At 51.6% G+C, this 24,733-nt stretch overlaps 47 non-coding genes across 47 annotated transcripts; all 47 read right to left on the bottom strand.

The window, feature by feature from the left end:
• Positions 1–24: 24 nt before the first annotated feature.
• Positions 25–95, bottom strand: TRNAG-GCC (transfer RNA glycine (anticodon GCC)). Its single transcript has one exon. It is a non-coding gene; the product is annotated as a tRNA-Gly (tRNA).
• A 565-nt stretch (positions 96–660) lies between these two features.
• On the bottom strand, positions 661–731 carry TRNAG-CCC (transfer RNA glycine (anticodon CCC)). The gene has a single exon. It is a non-coding gene; the product is annotated as a tRNA-Gly (tRNA).
• Positions 732–1,081: 350 nt separating this feature from the next.
• Positions 1,082–1,152, bottom strand: TRNAG-GCC (transfer RNA glycine (anticodon GCC)). Its single transcript has one exon. It is a non-coding gene; the product is annotated as a tRNA-Gly (tRNA).
• A 562-nt stretch (positions 1,153–1,714) lies between these two features.
• Positions 1,715–1,785, bottom strand: TRNAG-CCC (transfer RNA glycine (anticodon CCC)). Its single transcript has one exon. It is a non-coding gene; the product is annotated as a tRNA-Gly (tRNA).
• Positions 1,786–2,135: 350 nt separating this feature from the next.
• On the bottom strand, positions 2,136–2,206 carry TRNAG-GCC (transfer RNA glycine (anticodon GCC)). The gene has a single exon. It is a non-coding gene; the product is annotated as a tRNA-Gly (tRNA).
• Positions 2,207–2,768: 562 nt separating this feature from the next.
• Positions 2,769–2,839, bottom strand: TRNAG-CCC (transfer RNA glycine (anticodon CCC)). The gene has a single exon. It is a non-coding gene; the product is annotated as a tRNA-Gly (tRNA).
• Positions 2,840–3,189: 350 nt separating this feature from the next.
• TRNAG-GCC (transfer RNA glycine (anticodon GCC)) lies at positions 3,190–3,260 on the bottom strand. The gene has a single exon. It is a non-coding gene; the product is annotated as a tRNA-Gly (tRNA).
• A 565-nt stretch (positions 3,261–3,825) lies between these two features.
• On the bottom strand, positions 3,826–3,896 carry TRNAG-CCC (transfer RNA glycine (anticodon CCC)). The gene has a single exon. It is a non-coding gene; the product is annotated as a tRNA-Gly (tRNA).
• A 350-nt stretch (positions 3,897–4,246) lies between these two features.
• On the bottom strand, positions 4,247–4,317 carry TRNAG-GCC (transfer RNA glycine (anticodon GCC)). The gene has a single exon. It is a non-coding gene; the product is annotated as a tRNA-Gly (tRNA).
• Positions 4,318–4,879: 562 nt separating this feature from the next.
• TRNAG-CCC (transfer RNA glycine (anticodon CCC)) lies at positions 4,880–4,950 on the bottom strand. Its single transcript has one exon. It is a non-coding gene; the product is annotated as a tRNA-Gly (tRNA).
• Positions 4,951–5,300: 350 nt separating this feature from the next.
• Positions 5,301–5,371, bottom strand: TRNAG-GCC (transfer RNA glycine (anticodon GCC)). Its single transcript has one exon. It is a non-coding gene; the product is annotated as a tRNA-Gly (tRNA).
• A 565-nt stretch (positions 5,372–5,936) lies between these two features.
• TRNAG-CCC (transfer RNA glycine (anticodon CCC)) lies at positions 5,937–6,007 on the bottom strand. Its single transcript has one exon. It is a non-coding gene; the product is annotated as a tRNA-Gly (tRNA).
• Positions 6,008–6,357: 350 nt separating this feature from the next.
• Positions 6,358–6,428, bottom strand: TRNAG-GCC (transfer RNA glycine (anticodon GCC)). Its single transcript has one exon. It is a non-coding gene; the product is annotated as a tRNA-Gly (tRNA).
• A 565-nt stretch (positions 6,429–6,993) lies between these two features.
• On the bottom strand, positions 6,994–7,064 carry TRNAG-CCC (transfer RNA glycine (anticodon CCC)). The gene has a single exon. It is a non-coding gene; the product is annotated as a tRNA-Gly (tRNA).
• Positions 7,065–7,414: 350 nt separating this feature from the next.
• On the bottom strand, positions 7,415–7,485 carry TRNAG-GCC (transfer RNA glycine (anticodon GCC)). The gene has a single exon. It is a non-coding gene; the product is annotated as a tRNA-Gly (tRNA).
• A 562-nt stretch (positions 7,486–8,047) lies between these two features.
• On the bottom strand, positions 8,048–8,118 carry TRNAG-CCC (transfer RNA glycine (anticodon CCC)). Its single transcript has one exon. It is a non-coding gene; the product is annotated as a tRNA-Gly (tRNA).
• A 350-nt stretch (positions 8,119–8,468) lies between these two features.
• Positions 8,469–8,539, bottom strand: TRNAG-GCC (transfer RNA glycine (anticodon GCC)). The gene has a single exon. It is a non-coding gene; the product is annotated as a tRNA-Gly (tRNA).
• A 562-nt stretch (positions 8,540–9,101) lies between these two features.
• On the bottom strand, positions 9,102–9,172 carry TRNAG-CCC (transfer RNA glycine (anticodon CCC)). Its single transcript has one exon. It is a non-coding gene; the product is annotated as a tRNA-Gly (tRNA).
• A 350-nt stretch (positions 9,173–9,522) lies between these two features.
• Positions 9,523–9,593, bottom strand: TRNAG-GCC (transfer RNA glycine (anticodon GCC)). Its single transcript has one exon. It is a non-coding gene; the product is annotated as a tRNA-Gly (tRNA).
• A 565-nt stretch (positions 9,594–10,158) lies between these two features.
• TRNAG-CCC (transfer RNA glycine (anticodon CCC)) lies at positions 10,159–10,229 on the bottom strand. Its single transcript has one exon. It is a non-coding gene; the product is annotated as a tRNA-Gly (tRNA).
• A 350-nt stretch (positions 10,230–10,579) lies between these two features.
• On the bottom strand, positions 10,580–10,650 carry TRNAG-GCC (transfer RNA glycine (anticodon GCC)). The gene has a single exon. It is a non-coding gene; the product is annotated as a tRNA-Gly (tRNA).
• A 562-nt stretch (positions 10,651–11,212) lies between these two features.
• Positions 11,213–11,283, bottom strand: TRNAG-CCC (transfer RNA glycine (anticodon CCC)). Its single transcript has one exon. It is a non-coding gene; the product is annotated as a tRNA-Gly (tRNA).
• A 350-nt stretch (positions 11,284–11,633) lies between these two features.
• TRNAG-GCC (transfer RNA glycine (anticodon GCC)) lies at positions 11,634–11,704 on the bottom strand. Its single transcript has one exon. It is a non-coding gene; the product is annotated as a tRNA-Gly (tRNA).
• Positions 11,705–12,269: 565 nt separating this feature from the next.
• TRNAG-CCC (transfer RNA glycine (anticodon CCC)) lies at positions 12,270–12,340 on the bottom strand. Its single transcript has one exon. It is a non-coding gene; the product is annotated as a tRNA-Gly (tRNA).
• Positions 12,341–12,690: 350 nt separating this feature from the next.
• Positions 12,691–12,761, bottom strand: TRNAG-GCC (transfer RNA glycine (anticodon GCC)). Its single transcript has one exon. It is a non-coding gene; the product is annotated as a tRNA-Gly (tRNA).
• Positions 12,762–13,323: 562 nt separating this feature from the next.
• On the bottom strand, positions 13,324–13,394 carry TRNAG-CCC (transfer RNA glycine (anticodon CCC)). The gene has a single exon. It is a non-coding gene; the product is annotated as a tRNA-Gly (tRNA).
• A 350-nt stretch (positions 13,395–13,744) lies between these two features.
• Positions 13,745–13,815, bottom strand: TRNAG-GCC (transfer RNA glycine (anticodon GCC)). Its single transcript has one exon. It is a non-coding gene; the product is annotated as a tRNA-Gly (tRNA).
• Positions 13,816–14,377: 562 nt separating this feature from the next.
• Positions 14,378–14,448, bottom strand: TRNAG-CCC (transfer RNA glycine (anticodon CCC)). Its single transcript has one exon. It is a non-coding gene; the product is annotated as a tRNA-Gly (tRNA).
• Positions 14,449–14,798: 350 nt separating this feature from the next.
• On the bottom strand, positions 14,799–14,869 carry TRNAG-GCC (transfer RNA glycine (anticodon GCC)). Its single transcript has one exon. It is a non-coding gene; the product is annotated as a tRNA-Gly (tRNA).
• Positions 14,870–15,434: 565 nt separating this feature from the next.
• Positions 15,435–15,505, bottom strand: TRNAG-CCC (transfer RNA glycine (anticodon CCC)). Its single transcript has one exon. It is a non-coding gene; the product is annotated as a tRNA-Gly (tRNA).
• A 350-nt stretch (positions 15,506–15,855) lies between these two features.
• On the bottom strand, positions 15,856–15,926 carry TRNAG-GCC (transfer RNA glycine (anticodon GCC)). The gene has a single exon. It is a non-coding gene; the product is annotated as a tRNA-Gly (tRNA).
• A 562-nt stretch (positions 15,927–16,488) lies between these two features.
• TRNAG-CCC (transfer RNA glycine (anticodon CCC)) lies at positions 16,489–16,559 on the bottom strand. Its single transcript has one exon. It is a non-coding gene; the product is annotated as a tRNA-Gly (tRNA).
• A 350-nt stretch (positions 16,560–16,909) lies between these two features.
• Positions 16,910–16,980, bottom strand: TRNAG-GCC (transfer RNA glycine (anticodon GCC)). The gene has a single exon. It is a non-coding gene; the product is annotated as a tRNA-Gly (tRNA).
• Positions 16,981–17,545: 565 nt separating this feature from the next.
• Positions 17,546–17,616, bottom strand: TRNAG-CCC (transfer RNA glycine (anticodon CCC)). Its single transcript has one exon. It is a non-coding gene; the product is annotated as a tRNA-Gly (tRNA).
• Positions 17,617–17,966: 350 nt separating this feature from the next.
• TRNAG-GCC (transfer RNA glycine (anticodon GCC)) lies at positions 17,967–18,037 on the bottom strand. Its single transcript has one exon. It is a non-coding gene; the product is annotated as a tRNA-Gly (tRNA).
• A 565-nt stretch (positions 18,038–18,602) lies between these two features.
• On the bottom strand, positions 18,603–18,673 carry TRNAG-CCC (transfer RNA glycine (anticodon CCC)). The gene has a single exon. It is a non-coding gene; the product is annotated as a tRNA-Gly (tRNA).
• Positions 18,674–19,023: 350 nt separating this feature from the next.
• On the bottom strand, positions 19,024–19,094 carry TRNAG-GCC (transfer RNA glycine (anticodon GCC)). The gene has a single exon. It is a non-coding gene; the product is annotated as a tRNA-Gly (tRNA).
• A 562-nt stretch (positions 19,095–19,656) lies between these two features.
• Positions 19,657–19,727, bottom strand: TRNAG-CCC (transfer RNA glycine (anticodon CCC)). Its single transcript has one exon. It is a non-coding gene; the product is annotated as a tRNA-Gly (tRNA).
• Positions 19,728–20,077: 350 nt separating this feature from the next.
• Positions 20,078–20,148, bottom strand: TRNAG-GCC (transfer RNA glycine (anticodon GCC)). Its single transcript has one exon. It is a non-coding gene; the product is annotated as a tRNA-Gly (tRNA).
• A 562-nt stretch (positions 20,149–20,710) lies between these two features.
• On the bottom strand, positions 20,711–20,781 carry TRNAG-CCC (transfer RNA glycine (anticodon CCC)). Its single transcript has one exon. It is a non-coding gene; the product is annotated as a tRNA-Gly (tRNA).
• Positions 20,782–21,131: 350 nt separating this feature from the next.
• On the bottom strand, positions 21,132–21,202 carry TRNAG-GCC (transfer RNA glycine (anticodon GCC)). The gene has a single exon. It is a non-coding gene; the product is annotated as a tRNA-Gly (tRNA).
• A 565-nt stretch (positions 21,203–21,767) lies between these two features.
• On the bottom strand, positions 21,768–21,838 carry TRNAG-CCC (transfer RNA glycine (anticodon CCC)). The gene has a single exon. It is a non-coding gene; the product is annotated as a tRNA-Gly (tRNA).
• A 350-nt stretch (positions 21,839–22,188) lies between these two features.
• TRNAG-GCC (transfer RNA glycine (anticodon GCC)) lies at positions 22,189–22,259 on the bottom strand. The gene has a single exon. It is a non-coding gene; the product is annotated as a tRNA-Gly (tRNA).
• A 562-nt stretch (positions 22,260–22,821) lies between these two features.
• TRNAG-CCC (transfer RNA glycine (anticodon CCC)) lies at positions 22,822–22,892 on the bottom strand. Its single transcript has one exon. It is a non-coding gene; the product is annotated as a tRNA-Gly (tRNA).
• Positions 22,893–23,242: 350 nt separating this feature from the next.
• Positions 23,243–23,313, bottom strand: TRNAG-GCC (transfer RNA glycine (anticodon GCC)). Its single transcript has one exon. It is a non-coding gene; the product is annotated as a tRNA-Gly (tRNA).
• Positions 23,314–23,878: 565 nt separating this feature from the next.
• TRNAG-CCC (transfer RNA glycine (anticodon CCC)) lies at positions 23,879–23,949 on the bottom strand. Its single transcript has one exon. It is a non-coding gene; the product is annotated as a tRNA-Gly (tRNA).
• A 350-nt stretch (positions 23,950–24,299) lies between these two features.
• On the bottom strand, positions 24,300–24,370 carry TRNAG-GCC (transfer RNA glycine (anticodon GCC)). The gene has a single exon. It is a non-coding gene; the product is annotated as a tRNA-Gly (tRNA).
• Positions 24,371–24,733: the final 363 nt, after the last annotated feature.

Raw genomic sequence — 24,733 nt, 5'->3', positions numbered from 1 at the left:
AAAGGTACATGTGCAAAACGCTCATGCATTGGCCGGGAATCGAACCCGGGCCTCCCGCGTGGCAGGCGAGAATTCTACCACTGAACCACCAATGCCTTACATGCTGCACACTGGCGCTACAGTGCTCTGGACCATTGCAGCCCAGAGCAGCTGATTTAACAGAGCACTGCAGTGACATGAGGATGGCGCCAGCTCCGGTGGGTGAATGGGAGCTGCGCTGCCCTGGCAGTCCTTCTCACTCCCTTGGCCACGAACGGCCACGAACGGCCAGGTTCTATAGACAGGAAAAGTGGACAGAGGCAAGCACACTGGTAGATGAGGGTGGCCTTTGTATGGGTCGCTACTCTGAGTGCAGTTCCCTGAGCACCGTGCCTCAGGAAAGCCAGACTTCTACTGCAGGACTCAGGGGATATCTTTGCAGCCACACGAGGCTGACACCCTTTCAATCTGGGCTTCTGGGGTCTTCTGGGAATTATTTGCATAATAGAAGGTTTCCCGCCTTAAGTTGAAACTGCAGTTCCATCTTCTGCTAAAAGAGGGCAGCAGATTGCTTTCTTTGCGCAGAAAACAGACAAGCAATGCAATCATCTTATCTACCGTTTCCATTTTTCTTTTCCCATGCCTTTTAAAATATCAAGAGACACGTCTACAAAAGTGCCATGCATTGGCCGGGAATCGAACCCAGGCCTCCCGCTTGGGAAGCGAGAATTCTACCACTGAACTACCAATGCTTGACAAGCAGCATTACTGCGGTAGAGCGCTTGATTTAACACACCTGCCAGTTCCATGCGAATGGTCACTCGTAAACTCTTGACTTCTGCTGAAAGCCTCATTGAAGGCCTTTGCAGACGTGTGAGACTGGCACCTACTCGGGCTGGGCCTCTATGAGCGTTTTGCATAATCTGAGATTGCCCTGCTTCCAGTCAAGGCGCAGCGGCCCCTTCTACTAAAAGGGATCAGCAGAGTGATCGCTAGTAGCAGAAATAAGGCAAGCAAGGCAATCAAGGCTTGTTTTTTTGTTCGGTCTCTTCCTTTTCACGATGCTTCAAAGTCAACGAAAGGTACATGTGCAAAACGCTCATGCATTGGCCGGGAATCGAACCCGGGCCTCCCGCGTGGCAGGCGAGAATTCTACCACTGAACCACCAATGCCTTACATGCTGCACACTGGCGCTACAGTGCTCTGGACCATTGCAGCCCAGAGCAGCTGATTTAACAGAGCACTGCAGTGACATGAGGATGGCGCCAGCTCCGGTGGGTGAATGGGAGCTGCGCTGCCCTGGCAGTCCTTCTCACTCACTTGGCCACGAACGGCCACGAACGGCCAGGTTCTATAGACAGGAAAAGTGGACAGAGGCAAGCACACTGGTAGATGAGGGTGGCCTTTGTATGGGTCGCTACTCTGAGTGCAGTTCCCTGAGCACCGTGCCTCAGGAAAGCCAGACTTCTACCGCAGGACTCAGGGGATATCTTTGCAGCCACACGAGGCTGACACCCTTTCAATCTGGGCTTCTGGGGTCTTCTGGGAATTATTTGCATAATAGGTTTCCCGCCTTAAGTTGAAACTGCCGTTCCATCTTCTGCTAAAAGAGGGCAGCAGAGTGCTTTCTTTGCGCAGAAAACAGACAAGCAATGCAATCATCTTATCTACCGTTTCCATTTTTCTTTTCCCATGCCTTTTAAAATATCAAGAGACACGTCTACAAAAGTGCCATGCATTGGCCGGGAATCGAACCCGGGCCTCCCGCTTGGGAAGCGAGAATTCTACCACTGAACTACCAATGCCTGACAAGCAGCATTACTGCGGTAGAGCACTTGATTTAACACACCTGCCAGTTCCATGCGAATGGTCACTCGTAAACTCTTGACTTCTGCTGAAAGCCTCATTGAAGGCCTTTGCAGACGTGTGAGACTGGCACCTACTCGGGCTGGGCCTCTATGAGCTGTTTGCATAATCTGAGATTGCCCTGCTTCCAGTCAAGGCGCAGCGGCCCCTTCTACTAAAAGGGATCAGCAGAGTGATCGCTAGTAGCAGAAATAAGGCAAGCAAGGCAATCAAGGCTTGTTTTTTTGTTCTGTCTCTTCCTTTTCACGATGCTTCAAAGTCAACGAAAGGTACATGTGCAAAACGCTCATGCATTGGCCGGGAATCGAACCCGGGCCTCCCGCGTGGCAGGCGAGAATTCTACCACTGAACCACCAATGCCTTACATGCTGCACACTGGCGCTACAGTGCTCTGGACCATTGCAGCCCAGAGCAGCTGATTTAACAGAGCACTGCAGTGACATGAGGATGGCGCCAGCTCCGGTGGGTGAATGGGAGCTGCGCTGCCCTGGCAGTCCTTCTCACTCACTTGGCCACGAACGGCCACGAACGGCCAGGTTCTATAGACAGGAAAAGTGGACAGAGGCAAGCACACTGGTAGATGAGGGTGGCCTTTGTATGGGTCGCTACTCTGAGTGCAGTTCCCTGAGCACCGTGCCTCAGGAAAGCCAGACTTCTACCGCAGGACTCAGGGGATATCTTTGCAGCCACACGAGGCTGACACCCTTTCAATCTGGGCTTCTGGGGTCTTCTGGGAATTATTTGCATAATAGGTTTCCCGCCTTAAGTTGAAACTGCCGTTCCATCTTCTGCTAAAAGAGGGCAGCAGAGTGCTTTCTTTGCGCAGAAAACAGACAAGCAATGCAATCATCTTATCTACCGTTTCCATTTTTCTTTTCCCATGCCTTTTAAAATATCAAGAGACACGTCTACAAAAGTGCCATGCATTGGCCGGGAATCGAACCCGGGCCTCCCGCTTGGGAAGCGAGAATTCTACCACTGAACTACCAATGCCTGACAAGCAGCATTACTGCGGTAGAGCGCTTGATTTAACACACCTGCCAGTTCCATGCGAATGGTCACTCGTAAACTCTTGACTTCTGCTGAAAGCCTCATTGAAGGCCTTTGCAGACGTGTGAGACTGGCACCTACTCGGGCTGGGCCTCTATGAGCTGTTTGCATAATCTGAGATTGCCCTGCTTCCAGTCAAGGCGCAGCGGCCCCTTCTACTAAAAGGGATCAGCAGAGTGATCGCTAGTAGCAGAAATAAGGCAAGCAAGGCAATCAAGGCTTGTTTTTTTGTTCGGTCTCTTCCTTTTCACGATGCTTCAAAGTCAACGAAAGGTACATGTGCAAAACGCTCATGCATTGGCCGGGAATCGAACCCGGGCCTCCCGCGTGGCAGGCGAGAATTCTACCACTGAACCACCAATGCCTTACATGCTGCACACTGGCGCTACAGTGCTCTGGACCATTGCAGCCCAGAGCAGCTGATTTAACAGAGCACTGCAGTGACATGAGGATGGCGCCAGCTCCGGTGGGTGAATGGGAGCTGCGCTGCCCTGGCAGTCCTTCTCACTCACTTGGCCACGAACGGCCACGAACGGCCAGGTTCTATAGACAGGAAAAGTGGACAGAGGCAAGCACACTGGTAGATGAGGGTGGCCTTTGTATGGGTCGCTACTCTGAGTGCAGTTCCCTGAGCACCGTGCCTCAGGAAAGCCAGACTTCTACCGCAGGACTCAGGGGATATCTTTGCAGCCACACGAGGCTGACACCCTTTCAATCTGGGCTTCTGGGGTCTTCTGGGAATTATTTGCATAATAGAAGGTTTCCCGCCTTAAGTTGAAACTGCAGTTCCATCTTCTGCTAAAAGAGGGCAGCAGATTGCTTTCTTTGCGCAGAAAACAGACAAGCAATGCAATCATCTTATCTACCGTTTCCATTTTTCTTTTCCCATGCCTTTTAAAATATCAAGAGACACGTCTACAAAAGTGCCATGCATTGGCCGGGAATCGAACCCGGGCCTCCCGCTTGGGAAGCGAGAATTCTACCACTGAACTACCAATGCTTGACAAGCAGCATTACTGCGGTAGAGCGCTTGATTTAACACACCTGCCAGTTCCATGCGAATGGTCACTCGTAAACTCTTGACTTCTGCTGAAAGCCTCATTGAAGGCCTTTGCAGACGTGTGAGACTGGCACCTACTCGGGCTGGGCCTCTATGAGCGTTTTGCATAATCTGAGATTGCCCTGCTTCCAGTCAAGGCGCAGCGGCCCCTTCTACTAAAAGGGATCAGCAGAGTGATCGCTAGTAGCAGAAATAAGGCAAGCAAGGCAATCAAGGCTTGTTTTTTTGTTCGGTCTCTTCCTTTTCACGATGCTTCAAAGTCAACGAAAGGTACATGTGCAAAACGCTCATGCATTGGCCGGGAATCGAACCCGGGCCTCCCGCGTGGCAGGCGAGAATTCTACCACTGAACCACCAATGCCTTACATGCTGCACACTGGCGCTACAGTGCTCTGGACCATTGCAGCCCAGAGCAGCTGATTTAACAGAGCACTGCAGTGGCATGAGGATGGCGCCAGCTCCGGTGGGTGAATGGGAGCTGCGCTGCCCTGGCAGTCCTTCTCACTCACTTGGCCACGAACGGCCACGAACGGCCAGGTTCTATAGACAGGAAAAGTGGACAGAGGCAAGCACACTGGTAGATGAGGGTGGCCTTTGTATGGGTCGCTACTCTGAGTGCAGTTCCCTGAGCACCGTGCCTCAGGAAAGCCAGACTTCTACCGCAGGACTCAGGGGATATCTTTGCAGCCACACGAGGCTGACACCCTTTCAATCTGGGCTTCTGGGGTCTTCTGGGAATTATTTGCATAATAGGTTTCCCGCCTTAAGTTGAAACTGCCGTTCCATCTTCTGCTAAAAGAGGGCAGCAGAGTGCTTTCTTTGCGCAGAAAACAGACAAGCAATGCAATCATCTTATCTACCGTTTCCATTTTTCTTTTCCCATGCCTTTTAAAATATCAAGAGACACGTCTACAAAAGTGCCATGCATTGGCCGGGAATCGAACCCGGGCCTCCCGCTTGGGAAGCGAGAATTCTACCACTGAACTACCAATGCCTGACAAGCAGCATTACTGCGGTAGAGCACTTGATTTAACACACCTGCCAGTTCCATGCGAATGGTCACTCGTAAACTCTTGACTTCTGCTGAAAGCCTCATTGAAGGCCTTTGCAGACGTGTGAGACTGGCACCTACTCGGGCTGGGCCTCTATGAGCTGTTTGCATAATCTGAGATTGCCCTGCTTCCAGTCAAGGCGCAGCGGCCCCTTCTACTAAAAGGGATCAGCAGAGTGATCGCTAGTAGCAGAAATAAGGCAAGCAAGGCAATCAAGGCTTGTTTTTTTGTTCGGTCTCTTCCTTTTCACGATGCTTCAAAGTCAACGAAAGGTACATGTGCAAAACGCTCATGCATTGGCCGGGAATCGAACCCGGGCCTCCCGCGTGGCAGGCGAGAATTCTACCACTGAACCACCAATGCCTTACATGCTGCACACTGGCGCTACAGTGCTCTGGACCATTGCAGCCCAGAGCAGCTGATTTAACAGAGCACTGCAGTGACATGAGGATGGCGCCAGCTCCGGTGGGTGAATGGGAGCTGCGCTGCCCTGGCAGTCCTTCTCACTCCCTTGGCCACGAACGGCCACGAACGGCCAGGTTCTATAGACAGGAAAAGTGGACAGAGGCAAGCACACTGGTAGATGAGGGTGGCCTTTGTATGGGTCGCTACTCTGAGTGCAGTTCCCTGAGCACCGTGCCTCAGGAAAGCCAGACTTCTACTGCAGGACTCAGGGGATATCTTTGCAGCCACACGAGGCTGACACCCTTTCAATCTGGGCTTCTGGGGTCTTCTGGGAATTATTTGCATAATAGAAGGTTTCCCGCCTTAAGTTGAAACTGCAGTTCCATCTTCTGCTAAAAGAGGGCAGCAGATTGCTTTCTTTGCGCAGAAAACAGACAAGCAATGCAATCATCTTATCTACCGTTTCCATTTTTCTTTTCCCATGCCTTTTAAAATATCAAGAGACACGTCTACAAAAGTGCCATGCATTGGCCGGGAATCGAACCCAGGCCTCCCGCTTGGGAAGCGAGAATTCTACCACTGAACTACCAATGCTTGACAAGCAGCATTACTGCGGTAGAGCGCTTGATTTAACACACCTGCCAGTTCCATGCGAATGGTCACTCGTAAACTCTTGACTTCTGCTGAAAGCCTCATTGAAGGCCTTTGCAGACGTGTGAGACTGGCACCTACTCGGGCTGGGCCTCTATGAGCGTTTTGCATAATCTGAGATTGCCCTGCTTCCAGTCAAGGCGCAGCGGCCCCTTCTACTAAAAGGGATCAGCAGAGTGATCGCTAGTAGCAGAAATAAGGCAAGCAAGGCAATCAAGGCTTGTTTTTTTGTTCGGTCTCTTCCTTTTCACGATGCTTCAAAGTCAACGAAAGGTACATGTGCAAAACGCTCATGCATTGGCCGGGAATCGAACCCGGGCCTCCCGCGTGGCAGGCGAGAATTCTACCACTGAACCACCAATGCCTTACATGCTGCACACTGGCGCTACAGTGCTCTGGACCATTGCAGCCCAGAGCAGCTGATTTAACAGAGCACTGCAGTGGCATGAGGATGGCGCCAGCTCCGGTGGGTGAATGGGAGCTGCGCTGCCCTGGCAGTCCTTCTCACTCACTTGGCCACGAACGGCCACGAACGGCCAGGTTCTATAGACAGGAAAAGTGGACAGAGGCAAGCACACTGGTAGATGAGGGTGGCCTTTGTATGGGTCGCTACTCTGAGTGCAGTTCCCTGAGCACCGTGCCTCAGGAAAGCCAGACTTCTACCGCAGGACTCAGGGGATATCTTTGCAGCCACACGAGGCTGACACCCTTTCAATCTGGGCTTCTGGGGTCTTCTGGGAATTATTTGCATAATAGAAGGTTTCCCGCCTTAAGTTGAAACTGCAGTTCCATCTTCTGCTAAAAGAGGGCAGCAGATTGCTTTCTTTGCGCAGAAAACAGACAAGCAATGCAATCATCTTATCTACCGTTTCCATTTTTCTTTTCCCATGCCTTTTAAAATATCAAGAGACACGTCTACAAAAGTGCCATGCATTGGCCGGGAATCGAACCCAGGCCTCCCGCTTGGGAAGCGAGAATTCTACCACTGAACTACCAATGCTTGACAAGCAGCATTACTGCGGTAGAGCGCTTGATTTAACACACCTGCCAGTTCCATGCGAATGGTCACTCGTAAACTCTTGACTTCTGCTGAAAGCCTCATTGAAGGCCTTTGCAGACGTGTGAGACTGGCACCTACTCGGGCTGGGCCTCTATGAGCGTTTTGCATAATCTGAGATTGCCCTGCTTCCAGTCAAGGCGCAGCGGCCCCTTCTACTAAAAGGGATCAGCAGAGTGATCGCTAGTAGCAGAAATAAGGCAAGCAAGGCAATCAAGGCTTGTTTTTTTGTTCGGTCTCTTCCTTTTCACGATGCTTCAAAGTCAACGAAAGGTACATGTGCAAAACACTCATGCATTGGCCGGGAATCGAACCCGGGCCTCCCGCGTGGCAGGCGAGAATTCTACCACTGAACCACCAATGCCTTACATGCTGCACACTGGCGCTACAGTGCTCTGGACCATTGCAGCCCAGAGCAGCTGATTTAACAGAGCACTGCAGTGACATGAGGATGGCGCCAGCTCCGGTGGGTGAATGGGAGCTGCGCTGCCCTGGCAGTCCTTCTCACTCACTTGGCCACGAACGGCCACGAACGGCCAGGTTCTATAGACAGGAAAAGTGGACAGAGGCAAGCACACTGGTAGATGAGGGTGGCCTTTGTATGGGTCGCTACTCTGAGTGCAGTTCCCTGAGCACCGTGCCTCAGGAAAGCCAGACTTCTACCGCAGGACTCAGGGGATATCTTTGCAGCCACACGAGGCTGACACCCTTTCAATCTGGGCTTCTGGGGTCTTCTGGGAATTATTTGCATAATAGGTTTCCCGCCTTAAGTTGAAACTGCCGTTCCATCTTCTGCTAAAAGAGGGCAGCAGAGTGCTTTCTTTGCGCAGAAAACAGACAAGCAATGCAATCATCTTATCTACCGTTTCCATTTTTCTTTTCCCATGCCTTTTAAAATATCAAGAGACACGTCTACAAAAGTGCCATGCATTGGCCGGGAATCGAACCCGGGCCTCCCGCTTGGGAAGCGAGAATTCTACCACTGAACTACCAATGCCTGACAAGCAGCATTACTGCGGTAGAGCACTTGATTTAACACACCTGCCAGTTCCATGCGAATGGTCACTCGTAAACTCTTGACTTCTGCTGAAAGCCTCATTGAAGGCCTTTGCAGACGTGTGAGACTGGCACCTACTCGGGCTGGGCCTCTATGAGCTGTTTGCATAATCTGAGATTGCCCTGCTTCCAGTCAAGGCGCAGCGGCCCCTTCTACTAAAAGGGATCAGCAGAGTGATCGCTAGTAGCAGAAATAAGGCAAGCAAGGCAATCAAGGCTTGTTTTTTTGTTCTGTCTCTTCCTTTTCACGATGCTTCAAAGTCAACGAAAGGTACATGTGCAAAACGCTCATGCATTGGCCGGGAATCGAACCCGGGCCTCCCGCGTGGCAGGCGAGAATTCTACCACTGAACCACCAATGCCTTACATGCTGCACACTGGCGCTACAGTGCTCTGGACCATTGCAGCCCAGAGCAGCTGATTTAACAGAGCACTGCAGTGACATGAGGATGGCGCCAGCTCCGGTGGGTGAATGGGAGCTGCGCTGCCCTGGCAGTCCTTCTCACTCACTTGGCCACGAACGGCCACGAACGGCCAGGTTCTATAGACAGGAAAAGTGGACAGAGGCAAGCACACTGGTAGATGAGGGTGGCCTTTGTATGGGTCGCTACTCTGAGTGCAGTTCCCTGAGCACCGTGCCTCAGGAAAGCCAGACTTCTACCGCAGGACTCAGGGGATATCTTTGCAGCCACACGAGGCTGACACCCTTTCAATCTGGGCTTCTGGGGTCTTCTGGGAATTATTTGCATAATAGGTTTCCCGCCTTAAGTTGAAACTGCCGTTCCATCTTCTGCTAAAAGAGGGCAGCAGAGTGCTTTCTTTGCGCAGAAAACAGACAAGCAATGCAATCATCTTATCTACCGTTTCCATTTTTCTTTTCCCATGCCTTTTAAAATATCAAGAGACACGTCTACAAAAGTGCCATGCATTGGCCGGGAATCGAACCCGGGCCTCCCGCTTGGGAAGCGAGAATTCTACCACTGAACTACCAATGCCTGACAAGCAGCATTACTGCGGTAGAGCGCTTGATTTAACACACCTGCCAGTTCCATGCGAATGGTCACTCGTAAACTCTTGACTTCTGCTGAAAGCCTCATTGAAGGCCTTTGCAGACGTGTGAGACTGGCACCTACTCGGGCTGGGCCTCTATGAGCTGTTTGCATAATCTGAGATTGCCCTGCTTCCAGTCAAGGCGCAGCGGCCCCTTCTACTAAAAGGGATCAGCAGAGTGATCGCTAGTAGCAGAAATAAGGCAAGCAAGGCAATCAAGGCTTGTTTTTTTGTTCGGTCTCTTCCTTTTCACGATGCTTCAAAGTCAACGAAAGGTACATGTGCAAAACGCTCATGCATTGGCCGGGAATCGAACCCGGGCCTCCCGCGTGGCAGGCGAGAATTCTACCACTGAACCACCAATGCCTTACATGCTGCACACTGGCGCTACAGTGCTCTGGACCATTGCAGCCCAGAGCAGCTGATTTAACAGAGCACTGCAGTGACATGAGGATGGCGCCAGCTCCGGTGGGTGAATGGGAGCTGCGCTGCCCTGGCAGTCCTTCTCACTCACTTGGCCACGAACGGCCACGAACGGCCAGGTTCTATAGACAGGAAAAGTGGACAGAGGCAAGCACACTGGTAGATGAGGGTGGCCTTTGTATGGGTCGCTACTCTGAGTGCAGTTCCCTGAGCACCGTGCCTCAGGAAAGCCAGACTTCTACCGCAGGACTCAGGGGATATCTTTGCAGCCACACGAGGCTGACACCCTTTCAATCTGGGCTTCTGGGGTCTTCTGGGAATTATTTGCATAATAGAAGGTTTCCCGCCTTAAGTTGAAACTGCAGTTCCATCTTCTGCTAAAAGAGGGCAGCAGATTGCTTTCTTTGCGCAGAAAACAGACAAGCAATGCAATCATCTTATCTACCGTTTCCATTTTTCTTTTCCCATGCCTTTTAAAATATCAAGAGACACGTCTACAAAAGTGCCATGCATTGGCCGGGAATCGAACCCGGGCCTCCCGCTTGGGAAGCGAGAATTCTACCACTGAACTACCAATGCTTGACAAGCAGCATTACTGCGGTAGAGCGCTTGATTTAACACACCTGCCAGTTCCATGCGAATGGTCACTCGTAAACTCTTGACTTCTGCTGAAAGCCTCATTGAAGGCCTTTGCAGACGTGTGAGACTGGCACCTACTCGGGCTGGGCCTCTATGAGCGTTTTGCATAATCTGAGATTGCCCTGCTTCCAGTCAAGGCGCAGCGGCCCCTTCTACTAAAAGGGATCAGCAGAGTGATCGCTAGTAGCAGAAATAAGGCAAGCAAGGCAATCAAGGCTTGTTTTTTTGTTCGGTCTCTTCCTTTTCACGATGCTTCAAAGTCAACGAAAGGTACATGTGCAAAACGCTCATGCATTGGCCGGGAATCGAACCCGGGCCTCCCGCGTGGCAGGCGAGAATTCTACCACTGAACCACCAATGCCTTACATGCTGCACACTGGCGCTACAGTGCTCTGGACCATTGCAGCCCAGAGCAGCTGATTTAACAGAGCACTGCAGTGGCATGAGGATGGCGCCAGCTCCGGTGGGTGAATGGGAGCTGCGCTGCCCTGGCAGTCCTTCTCACTCACTTGGCCACGAACGGCCACGAACGGCCAGGTTCTATAGACAGGAAAAGTGGACAGAGGCAAGCACACTGGTAGATGAGGGTGGCCTTTGTATGGGTCGCTACTCTGAGTGCAGTTCCCTGAGCACCGTGCCTCAGGAAAGCCAGACTTCTACCGCAGGACTCAGGGGATATCTTTGCAGCCACACGAGGCTGACACCCTTTCAATCTGGGCTTCTGGGGTCTTCTGGGAATTATTTGCATAATAGGTTTCCCGCCTTAAGTTGAAACTGCCGTTCCATCTTCTGCTAAAAGAGGGCAGCAGAGTGCTTTCTTTGCGCAGAAAACAGACAAGCAATGCAATCATCTTATCTACCGTTTCCATTTTTCTTTTCCCATGCCTTTTAAAATATCAAGAGACACGTCTACAAAAGTGCCATGCATTGGCCGGGAATCGAACCCGGGCCTCCCGCTTGGGAAGCGAGAATTCTACCACTGAACTACCAATGCCTGACAAGCAGCATTACTGCGGTAGAGCACTTGATTTAACACACCTGCCAGTTCCATGCGAATGGTCACTCGTAAACTCTTGACTTCTGCTGAAAGCCTCATTGAAGGCCTTTGCAGACGTGTGAGACTGGCACCTACTCGGGCTGGGCCTCTATGAGCTGTTTGCATAATCTGAGATTGCCCTGCTTCCAGTCAAGGCGCAGCGGCCCCTTCTACTAAAAGGGATCAGCAGAGTGATCGCTAGTAGCAGAAATAAGGCAAGCAAGGCAATCAAGGCTTGTTTTTTTGTTCGGTCTCTTCCTTTTCACGATGCTTCAAAGTCAACGAAAGGTACATGTGCAAAACGCTCATGCATTGGCCGGGAATCGAACCCGGGCCTCCCGCGTGGCAGGCGAGAATTCTACCACTGAACCACCAATGCCTTACATGCTGCACACTGGCGCTACAGTGCTCTGGACCATTGCAGCCCAGAGCAGCTGATTTAACAGAGCACTGCAGTGACATGAGGATGGCGCCAGCTCCGGTGGGTGAATGGGAGCTGCGCTGCCCTGGCAGTCCTTCTCACTCCCTTGGCCACGAACGGCCACGAACGGCCAGGTTCTATAGACAGGAAAAGTGGACAGAGGCAAGCACACTGGTAGATGAGGGTGGCCTTTGTATGGGTCGCTACTCTGAGTGCAGTTCCCTGAGCACCGTGCCTCAGGAAAGCCAGACTTCTACTGCAGGACTCAGGGGATATCTTTGCAGCCACACGAGGCTGACACCCTTTCAATCTGGGCTTCTGGGGTCTTCTGGGAATTATTTGCATAATAGAAGGTTTCCCGCCTTAAGTTGAAACTGCAGTTCCATCTTCTGCTAAAAGAGGGCAGCAGATTGCTTTCTTTGCGCAGAAAACAGACAAGCAATGCAATCATCTTATCTACCGTTTCCATTTTTCTTTTCCCATGCCTTTTAAAATATCAAGAGACACGTCTACAAAAGTGCCATGCATTGGCCGGGAATCGAACCCAGGCCTCCCGCTTGGGAAGCGAGAATTCTACCACTGAACTACCAATGCTTGACAAGCAGCATTACTGCGGTAGAGCGCTTGATTTAACACACCTGCCAGTTCCATGCGAATGGTCACTCGTAAACTCTTGACTTCTGCTGAAAGCCTCATTGAAGGCCTTTGCAGACGTGTGAGACTGGCACCTACTCGGGCTGGGCCTCTATGAGCGTTTTGCATAATCTGAGATTGCCCTGCTTCCAGTCAAGGCGCAGCGGCCCCTTCTACTAAAAGGGATCAGCAGAGTGATCGCTAGTAGCAGAAATAAGGCAAGCAAGGCAATCAAGGCTTGTTTTTTTGTTCGGTCTCTTCCTTTTCACGATGCTTCAAAGTCAACGAAAGGTACATGTGCAAAACGCTCATGCATTGGCCGGGAATCGAACCCGGGCCTCCCGCGTGGCAGGCGAGAATTCTACCACTGAACCACCAATGCCTTACATGCTGCACACTGGCGCTACAGTGCTCTGGACCATTGCAGCCCAGAGCAGCTGATTTAACAGAGCACTGCAGTGACATGAGGATGGCGCCAGCTCCGGTGGGTGAATGGGAGCTGCGCTGCCCTGGCAGTCCTTCTCACTCACTTGGCCACGAACGGCCACGAACGGCCAGGTTCTATAGACAGGAAAAGTGGACAGAGGCAAGCACACTGGTAGATGAGGGTGGCCTTTGTATGGGTCGCTACTCTGAGTGCAGTTCCCTGAGCACCGTGCCTCAGGAAAGCCAGACTTCTACCGCAGGACTCAGGGGATATCTTTGCAGCCACACGAGGCTGACACCCTTTCAATCTGGGCTTCTGGGGTCTTCTGGGAATTATTTGCATAATAGGTTTCCCGCCTTAAGTTGAAACTGCCGTTCCATCTTCTGCTAAAAGAGGGCAGCAGAGTGCTTTCTTTGCGCAGAAAACAGACAAGCAATGCAATCATCTTATCTACCGTTTCCATTTTTCTTTTCCCATGCCTTTTAAAATATCAAGAGACACGTCTACAAAAGTGCCATGCATTGGCCGGGAATCGAACCCGGGCCTCCCGCTTGGGAAGCGAGAATTCTACCACTGAACTACCAATGCCTGACAAGCAGCATTACTGCGGTAGAGCACTTGATTTAACACACCTGCCAGTTCCATGCGAATGGTCACTCGTAAACTCTTGACTTCTGCTGAAAGCCTCATTGAAGGCCTTTGCAGACGTGTGAGACTGGCACCTACTCGGGCTGGGCCTCTATGAGCTGTTTGCATAATCTGAGATTGCCCTGCTTCCAGTCAAGGCGCAGCGGCCCCTTCTACTAAAAGGGATCAGCAGAGTGATCGCTAGTAGCAGAAATAAGGCAAGCAAGGCAATCAAGGCTTGTTTTTTTGTTCTGTCTCTTCCTTTTCACGATGCTTCAAAGTCAACGAAAGGTACATGTGCAAAACGCTCATGCATTGGCCGGGAATCGAACCCGGGCCTCCCGCGTGGCAGGCGAGAATTCTACCACTGAACCACCAATGCCTTACATGCTGCACACTGGCGCTACAGTGCTCTGGACCATTGCAGCCCAGAGCAGCTGATTTAACAGAGCACTGCAGTGACATGAGGATGGCGCCAGCTCCGGTGGGTGAATGGGAGCTGCGCTGCCCTGGCAGTCCTTCTCACTCACTTGGCCACGAACGGCCACGAACGGCCAGGTTCTATAGACAGGAAAAGTGGACAGAGGCAAGCACACTGGTAGATGAGGGTGGCCTTTGTATGGGTCGCTACTCTGAGTGCAGTTCCCTGAGCACCGTGCCTCAGGAAAGCCAGACTTCTACCGCAGGACTCAGGGGATATCTTTGCAGCCACACGAGGCTGACACCCTTTCAATCTGGGCTTCTGGGGTCTTCTGGGAATTATTTGCATAATAGGTTTCCCGCCTTAAGTTGAAACTGCCGTTCCATCTTCTGCTAAAAGAGGGCAGCAGAGTGCTTTCTTTGCGCAGAAAACAGACAAGCAATGCAATCATCTTATCTACCGTTTCCATTTTTCTTTTCCCATGCCTTTTAAAATATCAAGAGACACGTCTACAAAAGTGCCATGCATTGGCCGGGAATCGAACCCGGGCCTCCCGCTTGGGAAGCGAGAATTCTACCACTGAACTACCAATGCCTGACAAGCAGCATTACTGCGGTAGAGCGCTTGATTTAACACACCTGCCAGTTCCATGCGAATGGTCACTCGTAAACTCTTGACTTCTGCTGAAAGCCTCATTGAAGGCCTTTGCAGACGTGTGAGACTGGCACCTACTCGGGCTGGGCCTCTATGAGCTGTTTGCATAATCTGAGATTGCCCTGCTTCCAGTCAAGGCGCAGCGGCCCCTTCTACTAAAAGGGATCAGCAGAGTGATCGCTAGTAGCAGAAATAAGGCAAGCAAGGCAATCAAGGCTTGTTTTTTTGTTCGGTCTCTTCCTTTTCACGATGCTTCAAAGTCAACGAAAGGTACATGTGCAAAACGCTCATGCATTGGCCGGGAATCGAACCCGGGCCTCCCGCGTGGCAGGCGAGAATTCTACCACTGAACCACCAATGCCTTACATGCTGCACACTGGCGCTACAGTGCTCTGGACCATTGCAGCCCAGAGCAGCTGATTTAACAGAGCACTGCAGTGACATGAGGATGGCGCCAGCTCCGGTGGGTGAATGGGAGCTGCGCTGCCCTGGCAGTCCTTCTCACTCACTTGGCCACGAACGGCCACGAACGGCCAGGTTCTATAGACAGGAAAAGTGGACAGAGGCAAGCACACTGGTAGATGAGGGTGGCCTTTGTATGGGTCGCTACTCTGAGTGCAGTTCCCTGAGCACCGTGCCTCAGGAAAGCCAGACTTCTACCGCAGGACTCAGGGGATATCTTTGCAGCCACACGAGGCTGACACCCTTTCAATCTGGGCTTCTGGGGTCTTCTGGGAATTATTTGCATAATAGAAGGTTTCCCGCCTTAAGTTGAAACTGCAGTTCCATCTTCTGCTAAAAGAGGGCAGCAGATTGCTTTCTTTGCGCAGAAAACAGACAAGCAATGCAATCATCTTATCTACCGTTTCCATTTTTCTTTTCCCATGCCTTTTAAAATATCAAGAGACACGTCTACAAAAGTGCCATGCATTGGCCGGGAATCGAACCCGGGCCTCCCGCTTGGGAAGCGAGAATTCTACCACTGAACTACCAATGCTTGACAAGCAGCATTACTGCGGTAGAGCGCTTGATTTAACACACCTGCCAGTTCCATGCGAATGGTCACTCGTAAACTCTTGACTTCTGCTGAAAGCCTCATTGAAGGCCTTTGCAGACGTGTGAGACTGGCACCTACTCGGGCTGGGCCTCTATGAGCGTTTTGCATAATCTGAGATTGCCCTGCTTCCAGTCAAGGCGCAGCGGCCCCTTCTACTAAAAGGGATCAGCAGAGTGATCGCTAGTAGCAGAAATAAGGCAAGCAAGGCAATCAAGGCTTGTTTTTTTGTTCGGTCTCTTCCTTTTCACGATGCTTCAAAGTCAACGAAAGGTACATGTGCAAAACGCTCATGCATTGGCCGGGAATCGAACCCGGGCCTCCCGCGTGGCAGGCGAGAATTCTACCACTGAACCACCAATGCCTTACATGCTGCACACTGGCGCTACAGTGCTCTGGACCATTGCAGCCCAGAGCAGCTGATTTAACAGAGCACTGCAGTGGCATGAGGATGGCGCCAGCTCCGGTGGGTGAATGGGAGCTGCGCTGCCCTGGCAGTCCTTCTCACTCACTTGGCCACGAACGGCCACGAACGGCCAGGTTCTATAGACAGGAAAAGTGGACAGAGGCAAGCACACTGGTAGATGAGGGTGGCCTTTGTATGGGTCGCTACTCTGAGTGCAGTTCCCTGAGCACCGTGCCTCAGGAAAGCCAGACTTCTACCGCAGGACTCAGGGGATATCTTTGCAGCCACACGAGGCTGACACCCTTTCAATCTGGGCTTCTGGGGTCTTCTGGGAATTATTTGCATAATAGGTTTCCCGCCTTAAGTTGAAACTGCCGTTCCATCTTCTGCTAAAAGAGGGCAGCAGAGTGCTTTCTTTGCGCAGAAAACAGACAAGCAATGCAATCATCTTATCTACCGTTTCCATTTTTCTTTTCCCATGCCTTTTAAAATATCAAGAGACACGTCTACAAAAGTGCCATGCATTGGCCGGGAATCGAACCCGGGCCTCCCGCTTGGGAAGCGAGAATTCTACCACTGAACTACCAATGCCTGACAAGCAGCATTACTGCGGTAGAGCACTTGATTTAACACACCTGCCAGTTCCATGCGAATGGTCACTCGTAAACTCTTGACTTCTGCTGAAAGCCTCATTGAAGGCCTTTGCAGACGTGTGAGACTGGCACCTACTCGGGCTGGGCCTCTATGAGCTGTTTGCATAATCTGAGATTGCCCTGCTTCCAGTCAAGGCGCAGCGGCCCCTTCTACTAAAAGGGATCAGCAGAGTGATCGCTAGTAGCAGAAATAAGGCAAGCAAGGCAATCAAGGCTTGTTTTTTTGTTCGGTCTCTTCCTTTTCACGATGCTTCAAAGTCAACGAAAGGTACATGTGCAAAACGCTCATGCATTGGCCGGGAATCGAACCCGGGCCTCCCGCGTGGCAGGCGAGAATTCTACCACTGAACCACCAATGCCTTACATGCTGCACACTGGCGCTACAGTGCTCTGGACCATTGCAGCCCAGAGCAGCTGATTTAACAGAGCACTGCAGTGACATGAGGATGGCGCCAGCTCCGGTGGGTGAATGGGAGCTGCGCTGCCCTGGCAGTCCTTCTCACTCCCTTGGCCACGAACGGCCACGAACGGCCAGGTTCTATAGACAGGAAAAGTGGACAGAGGCAAGCACACTGGTAGATGAGGGTGGCCTTTGTATGGGTCGCTACTCTGAGTGCAGTTCCCTGAGCACCGTGCCTCAGGAAAGCCAGACTTCTACTGCAGGACTCAGGGGATATCTTTGCAGCCACACGAGGCTGACACCCTTTCAATCTGGGCTTCTGGGGTCTTCTGGGAATTATTTGCATAATAGAAGGTTTCCCGCCTTAAGTTGAAACTGCAGTTCCATCTTCTGCTAAAAGAGGGCAGCAGATTGCTTTCTTTGCGCAGAAAACAGACAAGCAATGCAATCATCTTATCTACCGTTTCCATTTTTCTTTTCCCATGCCTTTTAAAATATCAAGAGACACGTCTACAAAAGTGCCATGCATTGGCCGGGAATCGAACCCAGGCCTCCCGCTTGGGAAGCGAGAATTCTACCACTGAACTACCAATGCTTGACAAGCAGCATTACTGCGGTAGAGCGCTTGATTTAACACACCTGCCAGTTCCATGCGAATGGTCACTCGTAAACTCTTGACTTCTGCTGAAAGCCTCATTGAAGGCCTTTGCAGACGTGTGAGACTGGCACCTACTCGGGCTGGGCCTCTATGAGCGTTTTGCATAATCTGAGATTGCCCTGCTTCCAGTCAAGGCGCAGCGGCCCCTTCTACTAAAAGGGATCAGCAGAGTGATCGCTAGTAGCAGAAATAAGGCAAGCAAGGCAATCAAGGCTTGTTTTTTTGTTCGGTCTCTTCCTTTTCACGATGCTTCAAAGTCAACGAAAGGTACATGTGCAAAACGCTCATGCATTGGCCGGGAATCGAACCCGGGCCTCCCGCGTGGCAGGCGAGAATTCTACCACTGAACCACCAATGCCTTACATGCTGCACACTGGCGCTACAGTGCTCTGGACCATTGCAGCCCAGAGCAGCTGATTTAACAGAGCACTGCAGTGGCATGAGGATGGCGCCAGCTCCGGTGGGTGAATGGGAGCTGCGCTGCCCTGGCAGTCCTTCTCACTCACTTGGCCACGAACGGCCACGAACGGCCAGGTTCTATAGACAGGAAAAGTGGACAGAGGCAAGCACACTGGTAGATGAGGGTGGCCTTTGTATGGGTCGCTACTCTGAGTGCAGTTCCCTGAGCACCGTGCCTCAGGAAAGCCAGACTTCTACCGCAGGACTCAGGGGATATCTTTGCAGCCACACGAGGCTGACACCCTTTCAATCTGGGCTTCTGGGGTCTTCTGGGAATTATTTGCATAATAGAAGGTTTCCCGCCTTAAGTTGAAACTGCAGTTCCATCTTCTGCTAAAAGAGGGCAGCAGATTGCTTTCTTTGCGCAGAAAACAGACAAGCAATGCAATCATCTTATCTACCGTTTCCATTTTTCTTTTCCCATGCCTTTTAAAATATCAAGAGACACGTCTACAAAAGTGCCATGCATTGGCCGGGAATCGAACCCAGGCCTCCCGCTTGGGAAGCGAGAATTCTACCACTGAACTACCAATGCTTGACAAGCAGCATTACTGCGGTAGAGCGCTTGATTTAACACACCTGCCAGTTCCATGCGAATGGTCACTCGTAAACTCTTGACTTCTGCTGAAAGCCTCATTGAAGGCCTTTGCAGACGTGTGAGACTGGCACCTACTCGGGCTGGGCCTCTATGAGCGTTTTGCATAATCTGAGATTGCCCTGCTTCCAGTCAAGGCGCAGCGGCCCCTTCTACTAAAAGGGATCAGCAGAGTGATCGCTAGTAGCAGAAATAAGGCAAGCAAGGCAATCAAGGCTTGTTTTTTTGTTCGGTCTCTTCCTTTTCACGATGCTTCAAAGTCAACGAAAGGTACATGTGCAAAACACTCATGCATTGGCCGGGAATCGAACCCGGGCCTCCCGCGTGGCAGGCGAGAATTCTACCACTGAACCACCAATGCCTTACATGCTGCACACTGGCGCTACAGTGCTCTGGACCATTGCAGCCCAGAGCAGCTGATTTAACAGAGCACTGCAGTGACATGAGGATGGCGCCAGCTCCGGTGGGTGAATGGGAGCTGCGCTGCCCTGGCAGTCCTTCTCACTCACTTGGCCACGAACGGCCACGAACGGCCAGGTTCTATAGACAGGAAAAGTGGACAGAGGCAAGCACACTGGTAGATGAGGGTGGCCTTTGTATGGGTCGCTACTCTGAGTGCAGTTCCCTGAGCACCGTGCCTCAGGAAAGCCAGACTTCTACCGCAGGACTCAGGGGATATCTTTGCAGCCACACGAGGCTGACACCCTTTCAATCTGGGCTTCTGGGGTCTTCTGGGAATTATTTGCATAATAGGTTTCCCGCCTTAAGTTGAAACTGCCGTTCCATCTTCTGCTAAAAGAGGGCAGCAGAGTGCTTTCTTTGCGCAGAAAACAGACAAGCAATGCAATCATCTTATCTACCGTTTCCATTTTTCTTTTCCCATGCCTTTTAAAATATCAAGAGACACGTCTACAAAAGTGCCATGCATTGGCCGGGAATCGAACCCGGGCCTCCCGCTTGGGAAGCGAGAATTCTACCACTGAACTACCAATGCCTGACAAGCAGCATTACTGCGGTAGAGCACTTGATTTAACACACCTGCCAGTTCCATGCGAATGGTCACTCGTAAACTCTTGACTTCTGCTGAAAGCCTCATTGAAGGCCTTTGCAGACGTGTGAGACTGGCACCTACTCGGGCTGGGCCTCTATGAGCTGTTTGCATAATCTGAGATTGCCCTGCTTCCAGTCAAGGCGCAGCGGCCCCTTCTACTAAAAGGGATCAGCAGAGTGATCGCTAGTAGCAGAAATAAGGCAAGCAAGGCAATCAAGGCTTGTTTTTTTGTTCTGTCTCTTCCTTTTCACGATGCTTCAAAGTCAACGAAAGGTACATGTGCAAAACGCTCATGCATTGGCCGGGAATCGAACCCGGGCCTCCCGCGTGGCAGGCGAGAATTCTACCACTGAACCACCAATGCCTTACATGCTGCACACTGGCGCTACAGTGCTCTGGACCATTGCAGCCCAGAGCAGCTGATTTAACAGAGCACTGCAGTGACATGAGGATGGCGCCAGCTCCGGTGGGTGAATGGGAGCTGCGCTGCCCTGGCAGTCCTTCTCACTCACTTGGCCACGAACGGCCACGAACGGCCAGGTTCTATAGACAGGAAAAGTGGACAGAGGCAAGCACACTGGTAGATGAGGGTGGCCTTTGTATGGGTCGCTACTCTGAGTGCAGTTCCCTGAGCACCGTGCCTCAGGAAAGCCAGACTTCTACCGCAGGACTCAGGGGATATCTTTGCAGCCACACGAGGCTGACACCCTTTCAATCTGGGCTTCTGGGGTCTTCTGGGAATTATTTGCATAATAGGTTTCCCGCCTTAAGTTGAAACTGCCGTTCCATCTTCTGCTAAAAGAGGGCAGCAGAGTGCTTTCTTTGCGCAGAAAACAGACAAGCAATGCAATCATCTTATCTACCGTTTCCATTTTTCTTTTCCCATGCCTTTTAAAATATCAAGAGACACGTCTACAAAAGTGCCATGCATTGGCCGGGAATCGAACCCGGGCCTCCCGCTTGGGAAGCGAGAATTCTACCACTGAACTACCAATGCCTGACAAGCAGCATTACTGCGGTAGAGCGCTTGATTTAACACACCTGCCAGTTCCATGCGAATGGTCACTCGTAAACTCTTGACTTCTGCTGAAAGCCTCATTGAAGGCCTTTGCAGACGTGTGAGACTGGCACCTACTCGGGCTGGGCCTCTATGAGCTGTTTGCATAATCTGAGATTGCCCTGCTTCCAGTCAAGGCGCAGCGGCCCCTTCTACTAAAAGGGATCAGCAGAGTGATCGCTAGTAGCAGAAATAAGGCAAGCAAGGCAATCAAGGCTTGTTTTTTTGTTCGGTCTCTTCCTTTTCACGATGCTTCAAAGTCAACGAAAGGTACATGTGCAAAACGCTCATGCATTGGCCGGGAATCGAACCCGGGCCTCCCGCGTGGCAGGCGAGAATTCTACCACTGAACCACCAATGCCTTACATGCTGCACACTGGCGCTACAGTGCTCTGGACCATTGCAGCCCAGAGCAGCTGATTTAACAGAGCACTGCAGTGACATGAGGATGGCGCCAGCTCCGGTGGGTGAATGGGAGCTGCGCTGCCCTGGCAGTCCTTCTCACTCACTTGGCCACGAACGGCCACGAACGGCCAGGTTCTATAGACAGGAAAAGTGGACAGAGGCAAGCACACTGGTAGATGAGGGTGGCCTTTGTATGGGTCGCTACTCTGAGTGCAGTTCCCTGAGCACCGTGCCTCAGGAAAGCCAGACTTCTACCGCAGGACTCAGGGGATATCTTTGCAGCCACACGAGGCTGACACCCTTTCAATCTGGGCTTCTGGGGTCTTCTGGGAATTATTTGCATAATAGAAGGTTTCCCGCCTTAAGTTGAAACTGCAGTTCCATCTTCTGCTAAAAGAGGGCAGCAGATTGCTTTCTTTGCGCAGAAAACAGACAAGCAATGCAATCATCTTATCTACCGTTTCCATTTTTCTTTTCCCATGCCTTTTAAAATATCAAGAGACACGTCTACAAAAGTGCCATGCATTGGCCGGGAATCGAACCCGGGCCTCCCGCTTGGGAAGCGAGAATTCTACCACTGAACTACCAATGCTTGACAAGCAGCATTACTGCGGTAGAGCGCTTGATTTAACACACCTGCCAGTTCCATGCGAATGGTCACTCGTAAACTCTTGACTTCTGCTGAAAGCCTCATTGAAGGCCTTTGCAGACGTGTGAGACTGGCACCTACTCGGGCTGGGCCTCTATGAGCGTTTTGCATAATCTGAGATTGCCCTGCTTCCAGTCAAGGCGCAGCGGCCCCTTCTACTAAAAGGGATCAGCAGAGTGATCGCTAGTAGCAGAAATAAGGCAAGCAAGGCAATCAAGGCTTGTTTTTTTGTTCGGTCTCTTCCTTTTCACGATGCTTCAAAGTCAACGAAAGGTACATGTGCAAAACGCTCATGCATTGGCCGGGAATCGAACCCGGGCCTCCCGCGTGGCAGGCGAGAATTCTACCACTGAACCACCAATGCCTTACATGCTGCACACTGGCGCTACAGTGCTCTGGACCATTGCAGCCCAGAGCAGCTGATTTAACAGAGCACTGCAGTGGCATGAGGATGGCGCCAGCTCCGGTGGGTGAATGGGAGCTGCGCTGCCCTGGCAGTCCTTCTCACTCACTTGGCCACGAACGGCCACGAACGGCCAGGTTCTATAGACAGGAAAAGTGGACAGAGGCAAGCACACTGGTAGATGAGGGTGGCCTTTGTATGGGTCGCTACTCTGAGTGCAGTTCCCTGAGCACCGTGCCTCAGGAAAGCCAGACTTCTACCGCAGGACTCAGGGGATATCTTTGCAGCCACACGAGGCTGACACCCTTTCAATCTGGGCTTCTGGGGTCTTCTGGGAATTATTTGCATAATAGGTTTCCCGCCTTAAGTTGAAACTGCCGTTCCATCTTCTGCTAAAAGAGGGCAGCAGAGTGCTTTCTTTGCGCAGAAAACAGACAAGCAATGCAATCATCTTATCTACCGTTTCCATTTTTCTTTTCCCATGCCTTTTAAAATATCAAGAGACACGTCTACAAAAGTGCCATGCATTGGCCGGGAATCGAACCCGGGCCTCCCGCTTGGGAAGCGAGAATTCTACCACTGAACTACCAATGCCTGACAAGCAGCATTACTGCGGTAGAGCACTTGATTTAACACACCTGCCAGTTCCATGCGAATGGTCACTCGTAAACTCTTGACTTCTGCTGAAAGCCTCATTGAAGGCCTTTGCAGACGTGTGAGACTGGCACCTACTCGGGCTGGGCCTCTATGAGCTGTTTGCATAATCTGAGATTGCCCTGCTTCCAGTCAAGGCGCAGCGGCCCCTTCTACTAAAAGGGATCAGCAGAGTGATCGCTAGTAGCAGAAATAAGGCAAGCAAGGCAATCAAGGCTTGTTTTTTTGTTCGGTCTCTTCCTTTTCACGATGCTTCAAAGTCAACGAAAGGTACATGTGCAAAACGCTCATGCATTGGCCGGGAATCGAACCCGGGCCTCCCGCGTGGCAGGCGAGAATTCTACCACTGAACCACCAATGCCTTACATGCTGCACACTGGCGCTACAGTGCTCTGGACCATTGCAGCCCAGAGCAGCTGATTTAACAGAGCACTGCAGTGACATGAGGATGGCGCCAGCTCCGGTGGGTGAATGGGAGCTGCGCTGCCCTGGCAGTCCTTCTCACTCCCTTGGCCACGAACGGCCACGAACGGCCAGGTTCTATAGACAGGAAAAGTGGACAGAGGCAAGCACACTGGTAGATGAGGGTGGCCTTTGTATGGGTCGCTACTCTGAGTGCAGTTCCCTGAGCACCGTGCCTCAGGAAAGCCAGACTTCTACTGCAGGACTCAGGGGATATCTTTGCAGCCACACGAGGCTGACACCCTTTCAATCTGGGCTTCTGGGGTCTTCTGGGAATTATTTGCATAATAGAAGGTTTCCCGCCTTAAGTTGAAACTGCAGTTCCATCTTCTGCTAAAAGAGGGCAGCAGATTGCTTTCTTTGCGCAGAAAACAGACAAGCAATGCAATCATCTTATCTACCGTTTCCATTTTTCTTTTCCCATGCCTTTTAAAATATCAAGAGACACGTCTACAAAAGTGCCATGCATTGGCCGGGAATCGAACCCAGGCCTCCCGCTTGGGAAGCGAGAATTCTACCACTGAACTACCAATGCTTGACAAGCAGCATTACTGCGGTAGAGCGCTTGATTTAACACACCTGCCAGTTCCATGCGAATGGTCACTCGTAAACTCTTGACTTCTGCTGAAAGCCTCATTGAAGGCCTTTGCAGACGTGTGAGACTGGCACCTACTCGGGCTGGGCCTCTATGAGCGTTTTGCATAATCTGAGATTGCCCTGCTTCCAGTCAAGGCGCAGCGGCCCCTTCTACTAAAAGGGATCAGCAGAGTGATCGCTAGTAGCAGAAATAAGGCAAGCAAGGCAATCAAGGCTTGTTTTTTTGTTCGGTCTCTTCCTTTTCACGATGCTTCAAAGTCAACGAAAGGTACATGTGCAAAACGCTCATGCATTGGCCGGGAATCGAACCCGGGCCTCCCGCGTGGCAGGCGAGAATTCTACCACTGAACCACCAATGCCTTACATGCTGCACACTGGCGCTACAGTGCTCTGGACCATTGCAGCCCAGAGCAGCTGATTTAACAGAGCACTGCAGTGACATGAGGATGGCGCCAGCTCCGGTGGGTGAATGGGAGCTGCGCTGCCCTGGCAGTCCTTCTCACTCACTTGGCCACGAACGGCCACGAACGGCCAGGTTCTATAGACAGGAAAAGTGGACAGAGGCAAGCACACTGGTAGATGAGGGTGGCCTTTGTATGGGTCGCTACTCTGAGTGCAGTTCCCTGAGCACCGTGCCTCAGGAAAGCCAGACTTCTACCGCAGGACTCAGGGGATATCTTTGCAGCCACACGAGGCTGACACCCTTTCAATCTGGGCTTCTG

Source organism: Ambystoma mexicanum, unplaced genomic scaffold, assembly GCF_040938575.1.
Source record: "Ambystoma mexicanum isolate Mex_15411 unplaced genomic scaffold, UKY_AmexF1_1 Mex_scaf52, whole genome shotgun sequence".
NCBI classification, from domain to species: Eukaryota; Metazoa; Chordata; class Amphibia; order Caudata; family Ambystomatidae; genus Ambystoma; species Ambystoma mexicanum.
The sequence above is the reverse complement of the archived record's forward strand: the minus strand, read 5'-3'. Positions and strand labels throughout refer to the sequence as shown.